Below are 7,077 nucleotides of genomic sequence, written 5' to 3' on the forward strand. Positions count from 1 at the left end.
ATCAAAATTTTCTTGGTTCTGGACAACATTCTCATAGCAGCAAGTAAACACATAAACATGGGAGCGCTATAGTTTGATCGTAACTTTGTATGTGAGACTATGAAGACACCTTGTGTGCAGCAGAACATTTTTCTAGTTGTCATGCACTGCCACCATTATGAATCATAGTTTCTTTGTTTTGGGATAGGATACACGTAAAGTTCTGGGTACTGTATATGTAATTGCAAAAGGTGTAAGCGTGACAACTTAATCCTCGGCAATGACATGTTCCAAATCTGGAACGGAATGGTTGTTTGATGCTTAGAAATCTGCGCTATTTGAACAACTTGGCTTGTTATGTAAATTATTGGGTCGTTTTTTAACTAGTCGGAGTCCATCAGCCGAAGGAGCAAGCACTTTCTACAGATAGCATAACAAAGTATTAGTCGAGACCATAATTTTCCGAGTGAAATTTGTGGAATTTTATTGTGTACTTTAACAAGATACATACTTTTATGTTTGAGTTATGTCCATCAACCGAAGGTTCAAGCCCAATTGTAGCCATTGGATCCGAAATTTCCTATCATAGAAATACAGAAAGGTTTGTTCAAAAGATAAATGAAGGTACTAAACTTACCATCTTCATTTTCATCTGTATTAGCATCATCACAATCTGTGAAGCCTTCTTCATCATTAGTAGCTATTTCTTGCACATCTTTTTCAGCAGAATTGTGATGTTCGATTGATTCTTCTGCCATATATTCCTCGTTGGATTCAAAAACATTAGTTCTTGTCAGTGACATAACTGCTGCAAAATGAGAATGACCAAAAGTTCAAATAAATTATGAAAATACAATATAGGTACATTCGAAAACATTAGTTCTTGTCAGTACATTTGAAAGGACACGCGAGGCCAAGACGACGCCACGGCACCTATGCACCACCGGCGTAGTCGAAGGGCATCGCCTAGCAGACCAAACCCAAGACACTGCACCGTCGACGCAATCGAAAGGCACTGCACATCCGAGACCGCACAACGCCGCGACACCACCTGTGTCGTGGGGCATGGTCGAAAGGGCATGCGAGACGGCGCCACCGCACCTATGCGCCACGGGAGAGGCCGCTGGGCACCGCCTAGTAGAGACACATGAAGGAAGCACTTGAGCACGAACCACAAGAACACCAACGAGGACGAAGCCCTTCAGGAAGGGAAAGACAGCCACCCCCAAGCCACGGCCCTCCCAGCGAAGCCATGAACCTTACGCAACTCGACGGACAAGCGCCCGCCCAAGCCGACATGAAGACAAGGAGACCCTCCCAACCGCCCCCGGCCGCACCCCACGTGGAGAGCAAGCCGCATCCATGGCAGCCATCTGCACATCAAGGAACCATCGACCAGCGCAATCACAGCAGGTCGAAAGACAGGAGAAGAGTTGGCCAATGGCGTCGCCCGGCACCACACCGACCAATACCACACCGGGAAGCTCCCAGCCACCAACTAGCACCACCCAAAGCTGCCCGCACGCAAAGACAGTGGGGGAAGCCCGATCTGCAGCAGCGGCGTCAGATCTGCAGCAACGGCGCAGGAACGGGGCGGCCCCCAACGGATCCGGGCCGGACCCGGCCGGATCTGGCCGCGCACGCCGCAGCACCCACAAGCGGCAGCAGATCGGGGGGCGAGCCCGATGGAGCGCCGCCGCCTAGGTCCACCCCCCGCGCCGTGCAGACGCCCGCACCGCTGGCCCATCCCGGATACAGACGGGTCCAGGACGACCGCGAAGCTCATCGCCCGCATGAGCCGGTTGCCGGTAGCAGCCAGGGGCGCTGCGCACGCACCACCCAACGAGCAAAACGAAGGAACGCGAGAGCTCCACACCACGCGAGGAATGAAGCCTGCATCCGCCAGCCGCCGCCGGGCCTTTGCCCGGCGACGTGTGCCGGTGTGGAGGGGGCGGCGGGGCTGGCTGCTGGGGGTTCGGCCCGAGCCGCTCTCTCGACACGAATCAACGCCCAGCCTGAATCAGAAATATAGTGTTGGAGTACGAATAAGTAGCCAGTGTGCTACAGCTAGTGACAGACATTAGCGCGGGTCGTTCGTGCAAAAAAACGACATTAGCACGAGCCCTTGCACGCAATAAATGGCGAGACCTTTTACGGTACATCAAGATAATTTGAACTGTTCATTTTGGTGGTTAGAGGGCACACATTAGCCAATACTACTCCAGATTTTTGGTAGTATATTGAATGGTTAAGAGCATTTCAGTAGTTTATCAAACACATAGGCAGATTCGGGCAAGCAGATTCATGTGTGCATATGTCAGCCGGAATCGATCTAGCGAAGGGAAGTGTTCAACCTGCTGTTGTGTACGTGCACGTTCAACCTACATACGTGTATTGCGGCGTACAGCCTGGGGCAGGAACAGTCACTTCATCGTCGTCGTCACGGAAGTAATCCATGATGGCCTGGTAATTTGGATTGAGGTCGAGGTTCCGCAGGAGGAGATGAAGGTCCGCACAGGCGCCGCTGCTTGCTGCGTTTCTCATCTGGTGTGTGGCGTCGTGGTTGTGATCTGATGAGAGCCATAGTCGATGTCAATGTCGAGCATATAGGCGGACACCTCGGGCTCCTGCTCGAGGCCGCAAGCTGGCATGGCCCAGATCTCCAGCTTGATGAGTTGGCCACCGTCTACGTCCATGCCTCCTCGTTGCTGTAGTCGATGCCCGACGGGTCAAGAAGGGCCTCCATGTCGGCGGTGATCTCCATGCGCTCGGCCTCTGTCAGAGTTGGGCCAAGGCATACAAGGTTGTCGTGGAAGAACTGAACCAGCACCGATGTCGCAGCTGGCTTCGTCGGGTTCCGACGATGTCACCGTTCTCATCACTTCAGCCTCGACAGGAGGTGTTGATGCTCATGTCCTGCGATGCTGGGTCCGCCACTTGTGCTTGAACCACGCCAGTACGAGCTCATCTGTCGAGCAGCTCGAGGGATCGGTGGCGACTTGGGTTGCAGATGAACCTGCTTGTGCGCCGGAGCTATTTTTTCTCGTTTTGTGCATGGACTGACTGCAGTGGCGTCGTGATGGCGGAGGATTTGGGCAGGTGCACTGCATATATAGAATTACCAAAGTGCCCTAAAGGGATAATTTTTTTGATCCACATCAACCGTTGGATCAAATAAATACTACCCATTATATAGGGTAGTATGATGTGCCGTAAAATTTCTCAATAGGAATACAAAGGGGGCACCAACTATGAAAACTAAGTGGAAGGAACAACACAGAGATGATCTATAGGAACAAATTAAACTCAACAAGATGACATCTACTCCCTCCGTTCCGAAATGTAAGTTTTTTTAGAGCTTCCACTATAAATTACATACGGAGCAAAATGAGTGAATCTACACTCTAAAATATGTCTATATACATCCGTATGTAGTTTGTAGTGAAATCTTTAAAAAGACTTACATTTAGGAACGGAGGGAGTACATAAGCATTAGAGAGTACACTCCTGCACACGCAGATACATGAATACAGCCATTGTTTGTTTCGAACAAATGAGCCATATCTACCGCCTAAACAAAACCAATAAAAAATGAAAATAGAACATTATTTAACACATACATAAACATTAGAGATCACCATGGATATGAATTGTTTTGCAAATGTGATATTTTAAGAAAGCTTGTGGTCTCACGACTTGTTGGGCATGACGGCGTATGCGGTCTGCAACAGGGTAGCAATGAGTAGAATGGTGGCTGCGGCGAGGGAGATGAATGCCCAGGGGTTTCTGAAGTAGGTACTCATTAGGGAGGCCCGCCACTCGTGCCATGGCTCGCTACGGTAGGCATTCACCTTTGACACCAAAGTATGGAGAGCATGCCCTCCGCCAAGAAGTTGGCCTCTATTCAGTGTACCGTTAAACAGCTTCGCCACCTTCTTGTCGCAACCTAGAAAATTTTTGAGGATCCCACTGGACCTCAGCAGCGCCACGTCCTTGGCCGAGATGATCATGTCATCCATGAACAACACATAGGCGTCACGAGGTCGGTAACATCGAAATGCAGCCGCTCGAATGCCATCAGGTTGAGGCACACGCACTCAGTTTCGTCAGTCATGTCGATCTCTGGCAAAGTCAGCACGCCGCCCTTGAAGTTAATGTCCAGCAGGTTGTTCCTCTCACTCTTCCTGAATTTGATTCCAGCCTGGTGGATTTCCAACGCTGAGGGCATTGCTTCATACTTGTAGTCCTTCGGTTCTTTGGTATCTTCGTTGTAGGTGAGGCTTGCACGATAGAGTTCAAGGGGGTGGTGACTCAACTTGTCATGGCCTTCATCCCTGCGTTCTAGAAAACGCAACACCACGTGGTTTATTTTTCTATCCATTGCGGCCTCATGCAACGGTTCAAAAACCTCCTGCAGCCATCAATCGCCCAGATCAGCACGTGGGCCACATCGAATTCACCCTAGGCTAGTCATATGAAAATCATACAATGGTGAAGTCATACGAAAACTATAGCATAAAATAAAATATCCTGTGTAAAGAAAGGTACTTGCCACGATGTCATGATCCTCATGTGCCTGAGAATCCCATTCCAGCACCTCGATGGCATTATTTGTATCAATTTCATCCTTCTGCAGCTGTCGATGGGGATACCAGTGATGCTTAGTAATTTCGTATTTTCCAAATAAACCAATAAATGAAGGGAATACTTTGGCTAAGGGAGGATGTAGCTACCCCCTCTATGAAAAGTTAAAAAAGCAAAAAAAAAATCGGAAATTTATGTAGCATTGTAACTTCGATTATGACAAAATATTCAAGGTGTCTGAAAATTTTGGTGGCCAAACGACATTGGATGAGCAGGATATAAAAAAAAGTTCCAGACAATCAGTGCACAGAAGTTCTGAGCACTAATTTTTTTTTGTATGGAGCTCGTCAGATGTCATTCGGCCACTAAATTTTGCAAACACCCAAAATATTTTGTTATATCAAAGCCAGAAATTATAAGATTATTTAATTTTCCAATATTTTTTTTATTTTACTGTTCATTGAGGGTGTAGCTACATCCTACTTTAGAATATCCACACTCAATGAAGGGATAAGTAGTGAGCACATGCAAAAGGTAAAGCTCACGGTTTAAGATCAATATTGTTTGCAAGAAAGAAAAAAATAGGGTTATGGATATTGTATCGTGACTTTCATAAGGAAACTCTATCGAGATAGATATACTCGGATTGGAAACAACTGTACTGAATTGGAGTACCTGCAGATAGAGAGGTTGTAGAAGACCCAGGATCTTCTTGAGAACAAGCAGAGGCAACTGATTCTCAATTAGTAGCATGTCCGACCAGATAGTATTGCCTATTTGAAATCTGCCGTTCCTGCTGAAGACGGGATCATGCCACTCGTAATCTGAGAAAGGATGGCAAATAAACTCCAGCAGGAAGCAGCCGTCCGTGAGCATCATGTCGACAAAGCTCCGCCTGTCGTTCCGCCATTTGACATCGAGGTCCTTGCCGTATGCTGCCTGGAGATCCTCTGCCACCTCGTCGACGGCAGAGATGAAATCCTGGAGCAGCCTCTCGCTCCGCTTGACCAGGTGCACCAATGCGCGGCGCTTGTGCTCCTCCATGGGCAGCAGGATGGGGTCGCCATGGTGGAAGGGGCCCAGAGACAGCAGCTGCGGCTGGTACGCCTTGCTGTTGGTGCCCTTGAGCCACTCCGGAACCAGGTAGATGGATTGCGCCTTCCATCGTTGTTCCTCCATGCTCCTGCTGCCTGCATTGTCGTCTGCCAGCATCTTCTCCACGTCCACCACCCAGCTAGAGCGATGCTTCTCCTCGCCAGTCACGCTCACCCACTCCTGTCCCATCGCCATTTGGTGGCTCTCTTGTAAGTTGTAAATGGCTCCTTATCCTTACAAAGGCTTCTCTCATGGGTTCCTTCCCTATATATAGACAGAACGGCAAGTACGTCCGTGCATTCTCAGTGATCAAGGTATATGCGTATAGCTTGCTAAAGCTCAAATGGAAGGAAGTTTCCCAACATATATAATCATCACAAGGGACATTATTTTTGCTCCACGATAGGTTTATAAGTAGTACTCTCTCCGTTCCTAAATATTTGTCTTTTTAAAGACTTCAAATGGACTACCACATATGGATGTATATAGACATATTTTAGAGTGTAGATTCACTCATTTAGCTCCGTATGTAGTCACTTATTGAAATCTCTAGAAAGACAAATATTTAGGAATGGAGGGAGTAATATTTTCAATGACTCTTACACGACGTTGTTAGTCGTACCATTAAAACAAATACCTATATGTACTATAACTCCATTTATTTATTGAAAATAAATATGTCGACACACATTTGCGTGCGCCACCGTGCTAGTTTCGTGAAGAGCCAACATGATGGATATGGTTCAGCCCTTTTATTAATACCTGCTGAGTCAGCTCTGGGAGCATGCACGCAACTGAATCCCGGTGAAGATCCAGGCGGATGGGGATTCCCGTTGTTTAGGGAAGAAAGGGTCACCAACTAACTAATAATCGTCGGTGGGAAGTACCTTTCCTGCCTTAAACTTTTTTGCGCCCTTTCCAAGGACAGAGATAAGCAGTATGACAGCGCAAAAGCGGTAAAATTGCACCATCAGAACATGCCGGGAGTAAGCAGGAGCGCTTTTGGTTGGTGATCTACGTATGTACTATGGATCAGATCTGGTTCAACGTTCATGAAGATAAAACATACTCTAACACATGACCATGCTAGCCATACAGTGTGCACCATCTTGATTGTACTACCCCTCTCTCAGTTTACAAGACATGCGCGTATCCCTAGGTCGTCAATTTGACCAACCTAATATAAGTAATATATTACAAAAAATATACCAATATAAACTTCTGATGTTCTATTTTCAAAAGATATAATTTTTGTGTTATATAGTTTATATTAGGGTGATCAAATTGACAACCTAGGTATACGCGTAGGACTTGTAAACTGAGACGGAGGGAGTAGTGTTTCTTCTCTCAACTCCCAATGTAATTACGTGGGGGCTTGAATAGCTACAATCACCCGGCCACCACACAGTCACTCTCCCA

At 47.3% G+C, this 7,077-nt stretch overlaps 1 pseudogene; it reads right to left on the reverse strand.

Annotated features, from left to right (window-relative positions):
• Window positions 1-3,544: 3,544 nt before the first annotated feature.
• Window positions 3,545-5,879, reverse strand: LOC123163204 (putative UPF0481 protein At3g02645; annotated as a pseudogene).
• Between the last annotated feature and the right edge of the window lie 1,198 nt (window positions 5,880-7,077).

Source organism: Triticum aestivum, chromosome 7B, assembly GCF_018294505.1.
Source record: "Triticum aestivum cultivar Chinese Spring chromosome 7B, IWGSC CS RefSeq v2.1, whole genome shotgun sequence".
Lineage (NCBI taxonomy): Eukaryota > Viridiplantae > Streptophyta > Magnoliopsida > Poales > Poaceae > Triticum > Triticum aestivum.